This window comes from Cyprinus carpio, chromosome B16 (genome assembly GCF_018340385.1).
Source record: "Cyprinus carpio isolate SPL01 chromosome B16, ASM1834038v1, whole genome shotgun sequence".
Classification (NCBI taxonomy): Eukaryota; Metazoa; Chordata; class Actinopteri; order Cypriniformes; family Cyprinidae; genus Cyprinus; species Cyprinus carpio.
The window spans coordinates 11,004,513-11,025,128 of NC_056612.1; positions in this window are offsets into that span (position 1 = coordinate 11,004,513).

Genomic DNA, 20,616 nt, shown 5'->3' on the forward strand with positions numbered 1-20,616 from the left:
CATTTGTTCATTCCTTGTTTATGTCCACTTTGCTTCTTTCCACCAATTCCCTACTAGGTTCAAAAGAGATTTTCTGCCCAGCAGGGACAGCATGCAGACAGGCTTTGGTATGGTCCATTCATGTGTAAAGGTTAAAAGGTGTTAATTTGGGCCACTGTTTATTTGAACAAGGATTCACGGTAATGGTCCAAATAAGCAACCGGACTGAGGAAGAGGTTGGCAACCTCTGCTGTGTGTCTCTGTAGGATAAAGCATGGCAAACACGATGACGCTGGACTCCCCCAGCAGACTGCAGAGGTGCTGAAGGATGGTGACTAAATGAATCTCGGCTTCACAGTTGGGGTTGTTTGACCCTTAACTGACTTTGATGAAGAGCAACCACATGTTTTGCTGACTCATTTAAAAAAGCGTAGATTTCTAGTGTCTAGTACAGTACAGCATTGTGTTCCATACGTATGGATTTTATCCTGTCAGGCACCCCGAACATCACCTCGGGGCTTGTGCCTCTTATAGGGGGCTAGAAATCTGAGATAATTCACTTTTTAGTTTTAGTTGAGCAGACGTTCATGGTTTTTCTTGATTTCACTTGGAACAATGGTTTCTTTAGAGGACATGTGCAACTCATTTTGCATTTTGTTTAGATCAAAGACACTGCTATTGTTATTGTTCTGTGTGGGTTTAGATCTTGAACATGAGGAGATGCGGTTATTTGCTTCCACTGGTAGTTTCAAATGCTGAGACATGTTCTGTGCCACATCTACTACAGTTGGCATCTTTCCAATATCAGCTTTTACTCAATACCAGCCCAGAAATCTACAGAACTTTTTTCTCTCTCAGTCAAAATTTTCGACATCTAGGGTGGCAGACAGGAAAGAAAGTTAAGTGTGCATGAACAAAAGCCCCAGTCATTAAGATTGATTGCTGCTTATCTGCTGCTCATGTATTATGTCTCCCCTCAGGACGCCTTTAGACTGGCCTTAATTTGTATTTAAGATAGTCCTGCTCTTTTACCAAAACCACAAGTGTTAAGCAAATATGCCATTTAACAGTGGGTAGATTTTAATGTTTTCCTTTGGAGGCTGATCCTCACTGCCTTTGAGATGATTGCTCAAATCCTCACTACTGAAAGCAATTTGTTGCTGAAATAGTGAAAGTAACTGTGAATGAATGCAATAATAAAACATTCTATTTAATTGAATAGATGTCATTATGGCCTTTTCACAACATTCCAAGGGAAATAATTTGTTTTGTCAAGGAAAAATGATTCTCGGTTTATATTACTATGAGAAATGTAACTGCTTGAATTTTTTTCTATAACCTATCTATCTATCTATCTATCTATCTATCTATCTATCTATCTATCTATCTATCTATCTATCTATCTATCTATCTATCTATCTATCTATCTATCTATCTATCTATCTATCTAATGCCTAGCCTTTAACTTTTTTATAAATAAGGCTTTGTCAAGCCAACAAAAATACTGAAGTTTAATTTTTGTTGTTAAAAGTTACAGTTATTTATATATATTTGAATTTTAGGCCATTTTTCAAACCATCAATCCAATTCCCATTCATTTTCATTATAGATGAATAGATGTCATTAAGGCCTATTTCAAGGCTTTGTTAAGCCAACATTCAAAGTTTGTTGTTAAAAATTACAGTTATTTACATTTCCATTCATATTCATTACAGATGAATAGATGTCATTAAGGGCTATTCACAACATTCCACAGAAGAACATTTGTTTTGTGAAGGAAAAATGATCCTCATTTATTTAGTTTATATTCAAATTATTCTACGACATTTAACCTCTTCAAATACTTTTTTGAATGGCCTACACTCTTAAAAATAAAGCTATCTATCTATCCATAAACCTTAAACCCTTCTTTCTAAACTATCAAACAAGGTATTGTCACAACAATAAAATAAAAGAAAAATTGTAATTTGGTATTTTTCGTTCTGCTCAAAAATAAGGTCAAAAATAAATTCAAATCATGAGAAAAATCCTGAACGTTTCCTTAATTCTTATTCAGGATTTCATAATAAGCATTTCTCAGTGCACTTCTGACTGACACACAAGCCTTGCCGAGATGATGATCAGAGATTATAATGTGGATTGAAATAACTCGGTCACGGCCAGTGATCTCCAAGTTTGTAGGTGAAGATTGTGTCTTCTGCTTCCTTGTGCAAGCGCTCTGTATTGACAGTGAATACTGTGTGAGTAATGAGGGGAAGTGCCTTTTGAACTTAAAAGCAAAGCACCTTACTCACATTTTCCAAAAGTGCATCCGGTGGCTCTGCTATCATCTGTGGACAATAACTGGCCCTTTCACTGAGATGTGATTATCATCAGACGATCAGACATGGGAGAGCTGTGCTGAGAATGAGGGCATTGAGCTCAGAGTGTGCCTCTACAACATGTGTTTCCTCAGTGTGTCACTGTGCGTGTGGGATGTTTGTGTGTGTGTGTGTGCGTGTTGAGAATCAGAGATAAAATCAGGTCCACTATACTCCACCCTGTCTGTTTTGCGGTCTCCATGGTGAGTAATGTTAGCATGGCACTGAACAGAATTAAGACAAACTGATTTCATTATAAAAATGCTATTTGAATATTCTCTTCTTTTCAATATGCTTCAGAGACAGAATGTGATTTAGGGTCACCCTTAAAGAATGGGTTCAACACAACTTGACCAATCATCAGCATTTGTGGTGTAGTGATAGATTAGCATATTAGCATATTTACTGACAAATTGCTTGAGACTTAAACTATATACTTGGCTATATAATTAAACTTTATTTGGAGTAATACTTGTGCACAATGTACATTTCCTAATATTAAGCCTAAAATGTGTTTTAATATCACTATTGATAAGTACTGTACGATCTTTGAATAATATCAGTTTTTGATTGCAAAATATTGTATTTAAAGTGTACTTAAAGTATACTTGCAATAGTTACACTTTAGTACAATCAAATATACTTCAGTATATCTTTATAGTTGGACAATTAAAGTGCATTAAGTACAAAATTAGTTGTTCCATTTTAGCAGACTTTAAATAGACCAGTTTAGTAAACCAGAAGTACAATAGCAGGGTATTTTTTATTAAGAACATAAATATGTAAATGTATTTGTAGTATGCCTAGCATGAAATAAATGTATTTCAAATACATTTTACTATGTTTATTTTTTACTAGGTTTGTTATGCCAATGAAACTGTGAAAGTAAATACAGTTTTACTAAAAAGTTAGTACATGATTTTATTATTATTATTATTTTTCATTCTAAAATCATGTTACCATGCTGTATATTATTGTTTACAGATTGGCTCCATTCTAAAAGCCTCATTGTAAGTCACATTTTTGCTTTTTTAAAGAAAGGAAAAGTCTAAATTAATTTTCGAGGCAATCAACATGATTTTTTTTAAAACCCAGAAGGTCATTAGGCTAAATTATACTTACTATTTATTGACTGTGATGTGACATATTTTGCTTTGATGGGCAAAATACCAAATTACATACCAAAACCAAATTGACTGGATTGGACCAGGGAGCTGTAGATATTAGAAGTTTCACAGGGATGACTGAAGGTGGATCGGTTTCTATTTGTTCATTATGGAGTTAATGGAGCTTAGGGGGTCACACAGTTAACCACAGCTGCTTGGGCCGACAGGAAATGCGAGTGCTTCTGTTTATAGTCTCGCTTCCACATTGAAGCACTTCTCTAGGCTTCAAAGCAGCTTTACTGCATGAGGATCCTGCCTGTAGGCTAAATACTCACGGCTCTGGCCTTCGCCAGCACAATTAGATAATTTCTCTTAGAGCACTGCACATTTTCACAAAGATTATAGCAAACACCATTGATGCTATAGCGTGATGACTCCTGTAAACGGTTGTGATGAAGCATATCATCCAATTACAAAGCCAGTGCCTTGTGTTCTTGCACCAATATGCTGAGAAAGATGGATTGGATATGAGTAAGAATCCCCTTGTATGGAGGGGAAAAAAATATATACCGGTATATAGGATATTTCATATTTTTTGAAAAGTTTATATTACAGTTTTTTAAAATTTCTTAGACACAAAAAGTCATACTTGAGGCCCACTTAGTGGAACCATTCACTCATATACCTAATCTTTAGACCAAGTCTAAAAAATTATAAACACATTACATGGTTTAAATGCTTGATATTGTAAAACAAACTTTTTGCAAAACTCAAAACATAGTTCTCTGCTTTACACACATCATTCGAAATGAATAGCTCTGTTGTTTAATTTGGGGAAAACTGCCATTTTAATGCACACTCATTTACTGATGACCTACACACAGTGATCGTGTGTGAAAAAAATCATACATAATTGTTTCACTTAGTAATCAAAACTTTTTTAGAAAGAAAGAAATTATTTTTACCCTCTTGCTTTTCTGTTCACATTGTATCTATATCGTACAAAGCAGTTTAGAAATAAAGCTGACTTTCTGACTTGGCTTATATTCGTATTCATAGTCAATAGTGTCATTCAACAGTTCAAGTCAGGTCAATATTGATTTGGTTCAGTTGCATAACTATGTAAAATTCATTTGTAATACTGTATATACAGTGTATATGTTCATATGCATGTACAGTATGTCCAAGTGCTATGATAAACTCCTGTGCTTCACTGCACTCTGAACAAGCAAAAGACACACAAGAGTGCTTTATTTTGTGTTTCGTTTTGCTCAGTTATGTTTTGTATTGTTTTGTGTTGTTTTTTGTTTGGTTATGTTTTGTTTTGCTTTGCTTTTTGCGTTTGTTTTATTCTTATTAGCTTGGCTTAGCTTAGCTACTCTCAGGGTCAGGGAGGGTGCTCTTCAGGGCCGTATAAATGTTTTCAAATAGCAGGAGATGTGGCCCAATTGCCGAAGTTGCTACATAAACATCCCCATTTGCTAGTCTGATGAGTGTAAAGTGTATTATTGTCGACCTCTTGGCCAGACCCAAAGAAGGACTCCACAGAGATCAAAGAGTTGGAAAACACACCTGGGTCACAAAGTGAAAGTCTGTAAGTCAAGCACATCTCTCACTTAATTGTCGAGTCTTTAGCATTGACGTGACATTGACTTCAGCTCTGAGAGCACTGTTTTCCTCCCAGTTCTGCTCATGACACATCCTTGATGTGACAAAACAGCTCCGCCTTAAACAGAGCATTAGAAGGACTCTGAGGATTTACACTTTAAGCAACACCCAGGCCAGTTCTTATCACCTCACCAATGATCTGCGGCCCTCTTGGGGTCTCCTCTGTCTGTCGCACTGGCCTATCACCCCTATGAGCTCATGTAGTGTGATAACAGTCATGTTGAGCTGGAAAAGAGAGTGACCACTATGAAAGCGAATCCTTTTTATGAGCTTTGACTCTTCCGACTCCCCCAGCCCTGTGAACCCCAAATGCAGTGTCAGCACAATGGCGTAAATTCACCACCCACTTCCGTCCTTTCCAGTGGGGATGAACAACAGCACGTCAGATTAATAGCGTTAAGGGTTGTTACTCATTTTGTGAAACTCACTTTCTTAGAAAACCACAACCTACAAGCAAAAACATGAAGGCTTGTTTTGAATCACTCTCTTATTTTAAATAGTTTACAAGACCGAATCAGTTGTTATACCACAAAAGCCCTGGATCTGCGGTTTGATTGTATGTCGCAATATTACCAAGAACACACAAGTATGCTTTTTAACTCACGCACGTTCTCACAGAGCCACCCAGCTCTGGTTATGTTCAAAGACGCTCCAATTTCCAACATCTAGAAACAAAATAAACCAATTTGCTACGGAAAAATAAACCATTTTCAAGCTAGTATTTATTTTTGTTGGTAGAAAATGATTTCACAGTTTACATTGGGAAGTATAAATTTTACCTGTGTAATGGTAATTTTACAACAGCTGAGCATTTGTAACGTTGGCTACTTTTTAGTCGCACATATTTTTAATCACTTGCTGCTTCTGGATAATAGGGAGAATAAAGGAGAAAGAACGTGTTTGCTATTTATCTATTACTTTATTTGTCAATTTATCAAAAAAGAAAAAAAGAAACTTTTTAAAGGATTTTTTTTTTGTTGCATGTATTACATTTAAATAATGAAATATATTATGTTATGTTATGTTATATTATATTATATTATATTATATTATATTATATTATATTATATTATATTATATTATATTATATTATATTATATATATTATCCAATTTTTAAAGTGCTAGTCCTCTGTAGGGTCTTTATTTAATTATTTTTATTTTATTTAAATTTTTTACATTTATTTTTATTAACATTAAAGGATGCATTACATGATTAAATAATGAAACATCAAACTTTTTTTTCTGTTTAATTCACTTTATACACACAGGAAACTGTGTGAAATTTATTCTATTCTGTTCTAGATTTTCCAAACCGCTTGTCCTCTGTAGGGTCTAATTATTTGTTAATTTATTATTTATTAACATAAAAGGGAATTTGCATCAAGAGATTAAGAGAAGGTTATGGTAAAGTTGAAACAGAGCAGAAGTACTAAGTTTTACAGATCCTGTGTAAATTAAATCTTAAATGAAGTTCTTATCTGGTCAGAAGTCTAAGTTCACAAACATTTGTTAATTATGAACTTAGAAAATTGGTTTACATCATTAATTTGACAACATTTGGGTATTAAAGTTTGTCCAGTTGTCTTTGTGATTACAAAAGAAAACAATAGTACACTTTTAATAGAAGGTTGTTGATTCTGGGGGTCTGAATACAGCCATCACATCCAGAGCTGTGCCACTGCCGTGCAGCTGGAAGCGTTTACCTGCTGATATATGGTCTAGTCTTTAGAGCCGATTCAAACTGTGAAAGAAAGCCTTTTCTGTTTAGTGTTTCTAACAAACTCTTCCAGATTACATTCTACACCCTTGTGTACTGAAAGACTTTCACGTCGCTTGTTTGGCCTAACTTGAGGTTTTTGAGGGAAGAGAGTAATGCTAAAACTGTAAAAACCTTTTGAACGGTTTGAGGGAAGAAGAACTTTCAGAAGTAACAATGCCTTTCCAGGAAAGATTGCAAAATGCATCTACTTTGTATATATTTAGAGAAAAACTACACGTCCATAGAAACTCTTAGATATCACTCCAAGAATAATGCCTTGTGTGTGGTCATTTTTTTGCGCGTGTGGACAAAAGGATGCGCAGAGCTGACGTTGATGGTCATCAATGGGGGTAAATGCTGAGAGATGTTCATAGTCTGATGGGGGTCTGTGTGTGACATTTCCCAAGCCAGTGGAAATGAAGAACATATTTCTGAAACCAGAGTGGTCCTTATACAGACTGGGAACATCTGGTTGAATCACTTATCATGCTGCAGCACCAAGAATGGAGTCATTGTTCCTAGGCTATTATGATCCATACCACCAAACATATCCTGCAGCAGAGCTCTAATCTGTAGATAGGGTTGTGTTGGTAAAATCTTAAGCCTTGTGATGAAAAGTCTTAATGGTTCTGCTGAAAATGCTCATGTCCCATGCGGTCTGTCCTTAGTTGTGTCACATGGATTTATCCAGGAATACACTATACATTGTATGGAAATAATGCTCTGATGCTCTTTCTTTTGAAAACTCTTTCACAACATCCATCAGTCCAAACTCCATACTGCTTAATCTAATTTTAATGTTAAAAGCTTGTACACTGGTGTAAGGAGGATATATGCCTATATATGTGACATATATTTATATATAGTCATGTGAAAAAGTTAGGACACCCTATTGAATTCCATGGTTTTCTGTATCAGGACATAATAAAACATTATCTTGTCCTTGGCAGGTCTTAAAATTTTGAAAATTAAACCTCAGATGAACAACAACACTTGCCATATTGCACAGTGTCATTCTTTATTTAACTAAAATAAAGGCAAAATGGAAAAGCCATGTGTGACAATGTTAGGACATTGTATGACTGTAGTATTACTGCTAAAAGTGGATCTACAGGGAATTGAATCACAGGGTATCCTAACTGTGTCACACTTGGTAAATAAATAATGACACAGTGTTATATATCAAGTGATGTTGTTCATCTGAGGTTTAATTTTAATATTTAAAATTCTAATATATATATATATATATATATATATATATATATATATATATATATATATATATATATATATATATATATATATATATGTATGTGTGTGTGTGTGTGTGTGTGTGTGTGTGTGTGTGTGTGTGTGTGTGTTTATGTGTTGTCCCCACATGTTAAAAGCTTGTACATTGGTGTAAGGAGGATATACACCTATATTTGTGAGATATTACCTATTTATTTATTTATTTATTTATTCATTCATTCATTCTATTCTATTGTATTCTATTTTTTATTTTTATTTATTTATTTTATTTTATTTTAAAATTTTGGTCACCGGTGATTTTTCTCAGTGAATTTAATAGATAGACAGATCATGTATGCACAGAAAAAGACACCAGTAATGCATGAAACCTTCACTCCATTGGTAATACAAATGCTACAAGAAACAAGAATGAGCTCTGAAAACTCAGCTCAAAGTAATTATCGATGTTTAAAATTTTCCGCCAAATGACTCAAAGTAAAATCTCTCAGCAATTTTGACTATATGCTCCGTACACGCACCTAATGTTGACTTCGTGTTTGCTGAAGTCATTCCTGCCATTAGCCATTGTAATGCGTCATTCAAGCCCTCCTCCTCTTGTGAAAGTCAGACATCAAACAGACAGAGTTCTGTTCAGAGGTGCTCTGTCTGACACATGCTGCTGCTGATGTCATTTAGCCCTGGTGGTCGCTGGGTTCACGAGGGGCTGATCTCCAGAGGTTTCCCCTTCAGCTGCCGGTGATACCTGTCTGCTGACGCCACTGAACCCAAGCATGACCTCACACCACATTCTAATTAGAGTCCTGGGAACTCCCTAGAACAATCTCCCCTTCCCTGCAGCAAATAAGTCGATGCGGTTAAACTGTGCTGCATCTTTGATTTGTTTGGTACATCTGGTTTAGTAACTAAACAGCAGAGTAATATCTGCAGGCAAAGGGTCAGAACAGGTTTAGAATTCAGAAGATTTCACTAGCTTTTAATACATTTGGGGTTGATTTTTAGATTTAGTTTTAAAAATGTTTTAAGATTTTAACTCTTTCCCTGCCAGCATTTTTGATTATTTTCAGAAATGTTTAATGGCAACCAGATTATTTTGTGGTATGAATATCTGAACATGCAGCATGTCAAAACAAAGAACAGAGCCTCTGCTTTTGAACAATATATATAAAAAAGTGCTTTATTCTATCATTATAATTTTTTTTTTTTATCAAAACTTGAATGTGGGTAAGTTTAATGTAAAAAAACTACAACAACATTTTGAACAAAAAGCTGAGAAAATCACGATTTTGTAAAAGACTACGTCTCTGCGACTAAAAAGCATTGTCTCATAAATGACTAAAAAATGTTAAATGTTTTTATTCTCTTTTATTAAAGATACATTAATTTGATTAAAAATACAATAAACAGTGATATTGCAAAATATTATTGCAATCTAAAATAACAATTTTCTATTTTAACATTGTGTCCTTATATATTTAGCACCCATTACTCTAGTCAAAAAAAAGGACCCCAAAATTTTGAACAGCAATGTAGCACTATTCTGTGATTTAATTAACCCCTGTGTTGGACGTTAGTGTAGATAAATGCTCAACATGTGGCCCGTGGCCCTTGAACCATCATTTTATGAACTTTGCGATGTTCACTGAATCGCTGTACAGTTTGACAGGGGAGGAAAATGCAAACGGATGTAAGAGATGAGGTAAAAAAAATCCCAAAAGCTCAATTACTAGAGATTTATGTGCCTCAACAAAACCCTAAAAGTAGGTAATCATAGATACTAATGATGCCACTGGAGCAGATTTAACACTAGTACTGCATATATATCTTGTTTTTGAAGGCCTTTCTGATGTGTGCGATGTTGAACCCTTATGGTGTTTGGTGTATTCTTTGTGGCCCCTGAGCTTTCAAAACCAAGGGATCCTGGTCTAGGTTGTACTATTCTAGATGTGTTATGGACCGTTCTTCATGGCCCAGTTCCCCAGTATTTAGCCAGAGCAAACAGAGAGACTGTTCCCACAAAAGATGACGTTCAGGGTGGGAGCTGTTTTAGCTTGGACGGCAGTGCTCGGTTTTGCCCACAAACGTGAGTTGCGCTGTCAATGTGTTCCATTATACCACCGTCATTACTATTTTATGGTCCCATGAGATCACCAACAGCTGTATTTCTCTAAGGAATTTCACAGAGATTGTCATAGCACACAATGTGTCGTCTGTTGAAACACGCTTGATTTGTTAAACTGAACCCTTATTTTATTCCCACTGGCAATGTTCATTCAGATTATGTTTTCTAGAACACTTAAAGGCCCATTTTTGAGAGGAGCTTCAGAAACAATGAAAAGCAAAAGTACTTTGGCCTAGAACTAGTTTTAATTTGAAAATGTATGGAAAATACTTTTTGTGTCTAAGAAATAAAGCCTTCTTCAAACTGGTAACCAAAGCCCTAACCAATGATCCAATCAACAATTAAATACATTTTGTAGGAACATATTCTCAAAGCATATGTAAAAAAGAAGTACACTTTAGCATCACTTTAAACTTAATATGCAAACTGAATATAATGTTTTCAGGGACATAACTGCATGTTATTTGCAATTCAATGAAAATGTCAATTAAAAAAAGTACTTTACATGTGCTTTAGTATGTTATTCAACACTTTAAAGCGGTATTCCTTTAAAGCACAACTAAACATTAATTTATAATGTACTTTAAAAATAGAATTTGTCATTACTATAAAGTATACTTTTTAAATATGATTAAGGAAATTTGGCCTGAATTGTGGTCTATGTATATTGGAGAAAAACATTTATTTCATACATTATATTAAAAGTTACAAGTGATGAGAAAACATTTATAATAGTTGGCTTACTCCACATACTGATGTTTTAAGGCACATTGTTATTTTTCCCAAGTACTGGATCAACAACCCTATCTGATACCCCTGAAACTTATCCGTAAAATCTGATTTATTGATAACATTTTTGTGATGGATGTTCCCAGGAAAATATCCTTGCGTAAATTACACAGCATTTTGACTCACCTCAAATCTAATTTCCCATCTGTTAAATGAAATATCTGTGACACACAAAGTACGATTCAGGTAAACCGTTGTTTCTTTTGGCTGGTTTACAAAGCATTTTAAAAGGAAGAGCCAGAAAATAAATATAAAAAAAAATAAAAAATAAACGCCTACATTGTGAAATGTGTGTTCGCATGAATTAAGCTTAAATTCTCATCCCACAAAGACTGACTTTTCACAATTCACTGAGCATTTCTAAAACAAACCTTCACTGGAGACTGGATTACATAATCATTAGCACCGATATGAGGTCATGGAATGCATTGCTTTTTATTGTGTGGTAGACATAAATGTGTGACATGGATTGTGTCACTGCAGTTTCTTTGACATGTGGCAAAATGTTTATTATACCGTAGTAAAGAATGAGTGTTTAAAGAAATTCCTCAGAATTCTTTTAGAGTGTGAGCTGCTGATAGATGCAGTTTGAACAAATATTTAGTGGACAATTCTACAGTGCTTTAACGAATACTTGATTCTAAAAAAAGATGAGTAGGAGACTTGGGTTAAGACTGGAAGCCCTTCAGTCGTAGGAACAACAATGTTAGTCAACAGTTTGTTGCCTCATAATTAACTCTTGATATTATAAACATGTTGGGGTCACTAGGAGTTGGTTTGTGATCTTTGTCAGTATTGGCAATTAAATGACATTTGTACTGACTTCAGTCATGTGATGAAAATAAACTCAATAAAAACATGACTTCTGACATTTAATGAAATTTTGGTCTAATTTAAGCCCTTGCCCTGCTTTTGAGTTCTAGTTTTAGGAAGGAAACAAATGAATCCATGATAAAAACGTTACACATCAAGCTGCCAAATTTTCATACAAATAAAGAATTCACAAATATATAGGTAAAAGAATGCATGTTTTATTAAAATCCAATATTTTTAGTATTTCAGGATTGGAATAAAATACCTATCAACATTCCACTTGTCTCATTTGCCAGCTTGGATTTATTTTTAACTTGTTGCAGTGCATTCTGGGATTCCCTTATCCAAAAAAATACATGCAGTGTTATCTCAAAATGCGGCCAAATTAATTCTCTTAAGAGACAGTATAATTAAGCTAGCAATTTCAACCATATGCAAAGCTTAAGACAGTGGAGCTTGTCGAAAATATGACTTAATTTAAAGCCAACACTTAACTTGAAAATCTTTTTTAGAAATGAATATGGTATATTGCCTGGTTGTTCATGTGCACATAAGAATATCCAACCCAGTCTCATAAGAAAATATAACTATTTGTTGATTTCATATGAATTTGTCATTTGAATTTCAAATTCAATTGATATGAGAAAAAAAAGGTAAGAAAACATTTAACCATCAGTGGGTATACACAGATCCCACAAAAACATGTTGCAACCAATTCACTAAAGCTTAAAATAGTTACAAATTGCCATAAGACTGTGTTTGAATATCCTGACTTTGTTAGAGCTACAAAGCATTTAGGATGTTTGCATTTCCATCTATCCATCAGTGAGTTGTTCAGTGTGCTATTGCTGCAAAGGCTAAGCATGCCCAAGACCTCCATGAGAGGGGCTAGATTGTATATTTGACCTGGTTACCTCATGGTGAGCCATGTGATTGTGTGAAACCCCAGTCCCAGATGTCACCTTCCTCACAGAGTCTCCAGAAGCTTGGTTTGTAGGCCTTGAGGGGCAAGATTTGTTATTAAAGTAAGACAATTACTTCCTCCATGAGAGAAGATGTTCTTCAGCTGCATCTTACCTGAGGAAAGATCTCTGTGTTAAGGTAAACACAAACAGCCATTATGACCACATAAGAAAACCTAACTTAAAAATATCTTGTTGGGGTTTCATAGAGAACAAATTTGGCCTTCTGCTTCACTTTTCCACCCCAGATGACTTGACCATCTGGAAACAGCAGTCACACTGAGTGCAAAGTAAGCTTTATTAGATTGTGACTTATAAAGACACGCAAAGTTATAATCAGGTTTAAGTAATGAAAATATTATCAGATTATGCAGTAGTATTTCAATCTCACTGGTGTTGTAATTTAAGAGAGAGGCTCATGTGTCCTCTCCAGTGCATGTGGTAGTTCAAGAAAAAAGATGTAACAGTAGCCTCATTTCCCCTTAGAAATGTGTGATTAACCATTGGCTATTGCTAAACTAATGATCCCAGTATCCTCCCTGTTTGAGTTGGATATTCCTGTGTTTTATGTTTTCCTTGGACACTCCATTATGCAGAAAATCTCTTCCTCGGTGTGAAAGCTACACCATCAAATCCTGCCATGATTCAAATGAGCCCTTTAGGTCTTCAAAAGGTCAGAGTTTTACACCACAGGTTAGTAGTGACCATGTTTCAGTCTCTTCATTTGGATTCAACTATGACAGCACTATGATGTGAAAGACATACATCCTGCACCCATTGGGACTGTAATAGCCCCATTTACCCCCATCCTTCATGATTCATGCTCTCAGGTTCTTTACGGTGCCTGCGATTTTAATGCGCAGAGCACATTAATATGGTTCATGATTTACAGTGCATACAAGTTACTCTATTTCATGTTTTGTGTATGTTGCCACGTGCTGAGAGAGATTTAGGGCTTTGTTATCATAGACTTTGACTCAATGCCAAAGTTACACCTCATTTCACATATCACCCATATAATATAAAACAGACTATTGCTACATTTAATGCTAATTACTCAAAGTCAGCCTAACCGAAAGTCAAATGGTTATTTTAATATCTACATGTAGATTTATAAATGCCAAACCTCTTGGATGAACATTTGGATGAAACATACAAAAATAATAATGGCAATTTGTTGGTAAATCCATTCCATATTGCGGATGCTCTTGCCCAGTTTATTAGTTGTTTCAGTATACACATTCCAGCTCCATTTTTAACCTAGACTCATTGGAAATACATGCCATGACCTAAAACTCCAAATACCTATACATACAGTTCACTGCAGAACAGTAGCATTAACGCCAACTATTTTTGTTCCTTTCCACACAAATTTAGCTTAGGGGCAGATTTTCTAATAATAACGACTTTTTTCATGCGATTCTCGCACAATACTATTTTATGACCTCAAAACATTTTACAAGATTTGCAAAAATTATATTTGACATTGGCATCAAATAACCAGCTCCAGTTCTATGACTTTTCTGACATAGTAAACTTGCTCTGTAGCTAACCTGGCACAATACTGCACTTGCAATCTGGAGCGCTTGAGTAAAAGATACCAATTCTTAGTGTTCTGCGACCTCCAAAATCTAAATGTAACTACTTTTTGTTCTCATCATTTTTAACAGGAAATGATCTCAATATACACTCATGTACAGTGGACCCTGAGGCTCCCCAATATACTTGACATCTATATTCCACCTCCCAGGGCCTGACATGGGAGTAAGGTTGCACTCTCCAAAAGTAAATAGAGCAGAAATATGGGTAGCAATATACTCCAAGACTGACTGCAGATCATAGTGAGCACATGTTGTTCAGGCCTTTCCTTTCCTGTACAGTACAGAATAAAACATGTTTTGATGACTGTGGAATGCATTTGCATCGTTTTTATTAGTGGTAATATGACACAGTTATGGTTTTGAAGTCAGGATGACACTTTCTCTGAACTGCCATACGTTTGAGAAAAAAAATCTACTTGAGTACCCACTGTGAACTTAAGGGATCTAAAGGATCACAGTCAAGCACCTTTCTGACATTAAAATTACACTGAAGTGTGTGGAGATCATTTTCACTATGGGTATAAATTTCATGATGCCCTTTGTGAACATTTGAAACATTAAAGTTCAAATAGCTCTTCAGCACATGGTTGACAAAACACATTGAATCGATGTGAGCCACAGTAACTGTTCCCCGTTTCTTACGCATGAATTGAGATCAAAACAATCCGTAACAAATTTCTGACCATTTTGTCTTTTTGGGGGAATGACAGATTTCTGCTGTACACATAAGGCTCTTTGAAATAAATCCATCTCGGTGATTTTAGGATAAAGCAGTCACCCTTAATAACATTTAGCACCTACCTCAAATGGGTGGTGTTTAATGTGAAAAGAAAGACCACACACTAGTTAACGACGTCACTGCATGTAAATAGCCACATTGATGACTGAACTGACTGGTCAGAGCTGTAAACATTTGTGCATCGACAGTGCAATCAAATAAGGGTTTTCCTTGTAACTGTTGTTCTAAGGTGTAAAAATGCTTCCTTCTGTAAAGCTAATTTTCCCAGCTGTTGTATGGTGTTCTGTTTTTAATAGCCTGGGTGCCAAACCTGCACCAGAGTCCATGCTATGACTCCTGCTGTCATTAAATGATTGAAATAAATGCCTGGGACATCGGTCTAAATGAGATCATTTTGGATTTTCCTTAACAGAGGGAAATAAGATCTGTTTTCACTCCTACACACTAGCTGCATGAATCTTAAAATTTTGGATTTAGATGCCAACACTGAACAGTCTCATATATTTGCTCTGTTCCAACTCCTGTGGATTCCTACATAAGCAACATTTTAAAGCATCATTTGTACACTCATGATGTTTAGGCTGTTCCAAACGGTAGACAGTGCAATGCTGACTCACCATATTGCATGTTTGCTTCTGTGGAGTAGACCTTCCCATAGTGCATTGTGACAGGCTCTGTAAAAAAGCAAAGCAAGAGTGATGGTAAATAAGCTTTGATTTTATTCAATAGTGAAAACATAAACAAAAAATTTAAAAATAAACCATTTCTAACATAACTTAAACAGTTCTATATTTTTTAAACTCGTACCTATACAAAATATAACCAACTCCATTTGTATGGCTTTTCTAACATAGTAAACTTGCTCAGTAGCTCACCTGGTACTGCATTACACAAGTCATAACACACGACACTTGAAACAGCTCAAAGCAAGCTGAAATGTCATGGTTGCTTTAACAGATGCATTTTTATCTGACTTTGCTTTTGTTTACACTGTGGGTTAGGTTTAGGGTAGGTTTAGTGTATGTGGTACATTATTTTTTAAATGCGATAGAACCTTGAACATTTTGTGGCTACACACACTTGAACCGTTGCTTTTAAGAAGGAAAATGGCGATAACAATAAGAGGATCAGGTGACCTTAGGAGGTCATATGGTTTCAGAGATTTGAATTTGAGAAAAAATATAAAGATGGAAATCTATGCTGTCCTCTGCAGGTCAGTTGGAGTATCACAAAACCATTCTAGTTTCTTGGGCTGAACGCATCGGTATGAGCATGGTCAATGGAATAGACCCAGAAAGGTTAGAAAGTTCACCGGTCTGTGAGACATATCGAGAGACTGAGAAACAAAGCATGGTCCCAGTTTTAGAAGGTAGCTGTAGGCTCTATGCAGTAAGGCAGCTCACTAAGATTGTAACAGAGTCAGCATGCTGTGGTAACCTCATAAAGTCAGGAAAATGAATAAAAACAAGAACCACACCTTTAATGCTAAATCTCAACATTATAAGGAAAACTGAATCAAACCACCTCAGCTATACAAAGACTCCATAATAAAAATTAAAGACCATGAAACAGTTAAACAGGATTTAATAATATATAACATGTTAATACTTCTAACGTTGCTGCCAGCAGGAATAAAACTAGCTTTTAGCCTGCCACATGCTTGCATCACAACTCTTTCACTCTTGGCCTCAGATTTACAGTATGTAACAACTACTTATTTGAACTGACAATATGCAATGACGTTAACCAAAGGATGATTTTAAAGGTTGAATCTACACTATTCACCATCCATCTAACCTTTGTGGGAGTCAGTTTCAAGAGCTTTGTGGGTGATCGTGTTGTTTCAGCCTACAAACAAACTGTTGACTCTCACCCCCATCTTTCCAAACAAGCAGGAAATCTTCATGCCTTTTGGCCTCAACTGCCTGGTGGGTGAAAAATCCTCACACACTCTCGTGCCATTTGGCTGCAGAGGTCATATGACATGCTCACTCTTGCCTGCTCACTGGTTTTAGATGCCAGAGCTCAAACATGCAGAGATTTTGCAAATGCATTACATCACGCTATGGTACACAGAGGCAAACGACCTGCTTAACTCCTTCTGGCAGGCCACTGCACAGGGGAAATGCACGTGTTGCTTCCATCTCTGGCGCTTTCCATTTTATTAAGACCTCCAGTGACAACTTAATGGTGCCATCCAAGTAAATCGCAGGTGTATCCACAAGCCAATTGGCTGGGATCCCAAAGAAACACCAGTGAACAAATGGCAGAACCTTGTAATAAAATAGCAAACACCAGTAGATGCAATAAGATTCGTCTAGACGGCAGTCATTTACGCTATGATTCTCACTGTCTGAAAGCAGAATGTATAAAATAACCAGGTTTTCTGATAATTTCTTAAAATCCCACCCCCAAACACGAGCCAAACATGTGGCACTAATAATACAAACAGTTCTGCAGAGTATATCAGAGAGATTAAATGGATGAAGGCAGGAGTTGCTGCTAATGTTCGTTTGTCTCCTCCCAGGTTTTTTTTTTTTTTTTTTTTTTGACTGGACAGTTTTTCTATGTATCAGGTTGACACAATTAGGTCAAAAGAACCAAAAGGCAAATGGTTCTGATCATGCAACTCTGACCTGCAAAATGGTCCTTTGCTCCTTGCCTGTTTTTGTTTGGGATTTTCTACTAATCTACATAATAAAGAGCTAGAGCCATAAAATCATAGGGAATGCAGTGGAATACTGTATCGTTTCACAGACCAATTCAAATTGCAATGCAATAATTTCCATGCAGTAATTGCAGGTCCCTAATGAGCACAGTTTTATAACATATTTAACTAGAAAAGTCTTCATACATACAGATAAAGCTTCATATTACAAGTACACAACTTTCAATTTAAGGCAAGAAACTACAGGTAAAAAGCTAATAGATATCACCATGCTTCCCCGGTTTATTAATTAATTGTTTTACATTACAACTTCAGAAATGTTATGAATAATGATTTATTATCCAATTAAATGTGCTAATTGGCATACATTTTCAGAACAGATATCTGAACATTGTATATATTAATTTAAATATCATGAAAATCAGGCTTAAGTGAACATCTCTAGTTCTGTCTCTTTGTCACCATCTCTGTTTGAAACCTGCAATTGCAGTTGTTTGCAGAATTATCTTTCTGATGTGTGTTGTGCATCGGCATGGCTCATCAGCGGAGATTAATCTAATGTTAATGTTTTGAGGGGTACTGTATGTGGGGGTTGTTAGACATTGCACCAGTGTGGATATTCACTGTACTTCAGAATTACAGATACTGCATCTTGGAAGTCTGTCCAAAATAAAAAGTTTCACTGGAAAATATCATCTGACAAAGCAAGTAACATGTTTGCCAGTTTTGTTCTGACCAACTGAAAAAAAAAAGTTATAATAGTGATTAGATTTAACGATTGCAAAGTTAGCTCAGATCACATCAAACCCTGCAAATTATTATGATTGTTATACTTTGTTCTCAGATTCTAACAACATCAACAATGCGTGACTACTGTACTTTTTACATTTAGTGTGTAATAGCGTTATTTGATTTAAATTTCTGTACAGTCTATTTTTTAATTGTCATACCATTTCAATATCATCAAAAGAAAATGTTCTTATAACCTCAAAAAGCAAGTTAATGTTCCTTAGAACTTGTTCTAAAATGACAAGTTTAATTATTCCAGCTACTGTAAGATGACATTTTATCTTACCCATCAATTTGTCCTACCAGGGATTACTGCGTAATTTTGTGTCACATTGAACAAAACATAATTGCTGTATTTGCATTACCGTAGTGGTAGGTTTAGGATTGGGGTAGGTTAGATGTTTTCATTGTCGAATTCTACTCCCTTTTGTTTACTAGCCGGGACTCCTTATTTATGTATACAGATGTTATACTCGAGCTGCGTCTGAGAACGCTTTGGGAACAAGAATGCCCACGCCGCCAGACTTTCAAATCTCTGCCTACTGTGGGAAACTGCACCGCTAGGGCGAGAAAACAGAAGAGCCTGGAGTGGCTCGCATATCTAGGCCATAGAACCTGACAAAGGTTAAGGGCGTGGACCAACCCACAGCATTGCAGATGTCCTGCATAGCGGCACCCGCTAAGAAGGCTTTCAAGGCTGCCACATTTCTAGTGGAGTGAGCCTTGACCCCCAAGGGGCGAGGTGAGATCAGAGGACTCATAGGCTATAGAGATGGCATCTACTATCCACCGACTGAGGGTCTGTTTCATAGCGGGAAGACCTCTCTTAGGGGGACCATAGCAAACGAACAACTGGTCCGCCCTTCTCCACAGGGCAGCTTTGTGGACATATGTGCTCGCACTGGACACATACAATTAAGCTTCTTCTGGTCTGGCTCCCTGAATGGCTTTCCCCACGATAGGGGAAAAAAGGCAGGCTCCGGCATTCAACTTGGCCACAACACGAGTCACCACCTCCAAAATCTCCTCATACTGGGGTGACTGAGGGGACGAATCCTCATCGACGCCCACCATGTCAACTTTCTCGGAGCTTCCGAACGCAGAGAACAGGTTCTGGATCTGGTGGGTGAGGAAGAAGATAGGGACTCGCTCGTCTCCATTCCCTCCACCAGATCCATCTGTGAACCAGATACTCCGTGGGGAACACTAGCGAAGGCTCCCTCAGCAAAGAGAGCCTTCCTGGAGCAGAGAACATGCAAGGGAAGCCGCTCGCAGTGCGGGCAGTCGGCTCTCTCGAGCATGCTCCGCTCTGAGGCAGACAACGCACAAACTGTGTGTATCTCCACCCGTAATGTAAAAGCTTGAAACGCTGCCTGCCCTTGACCAGTTTATGATTGATCTTGTCTCTGTGCTTTTGACATTTTTCTGATGGACAAACAATACTAAATAAGTCTCACAAATGAATATCAGACTGACACACAGAGCGCTTGCTGAATGATAATAGGCTAATGCTGGCTTCAGCACGCATGCTTTTAAGCTTCCTGGTCTCTGACGTCACCAGCCTATAACGCCTCGCCCATCCATTGGACTGATTACACACGTGATTCAGAGCCGGTCACACTGGAGCCATTCCCAAAGCGTTCTCTGGCGCACCTCGTGTTCCTGAAGAGGAACAGAAAGTCTCTCAACAGCCAGTGCTGGCTACTAGAGTGATATAGCACAAACAATCAAAGAGAACCCATCTATAACACTTCAGCACTTAATATACTGACATTGCTATAAAGAGAGGTGTCTTGTCTGCTATACTGATTACTGATAACACGCTCCTCCTCTCATGTCCTGTTAAGCATCTGGTGATTCCCTGTGTTCCTGTGATGCCCTGATGACCTCATATCCTGAAGACCGAAGATATTACCAGTCAGCAAAGGCTTCACAAAGATAGGAGATCCGTAACTCACAGCATCATGACCCCTACGTACATGACTGATAGTGAAAGCTAAAGCTACAACAAT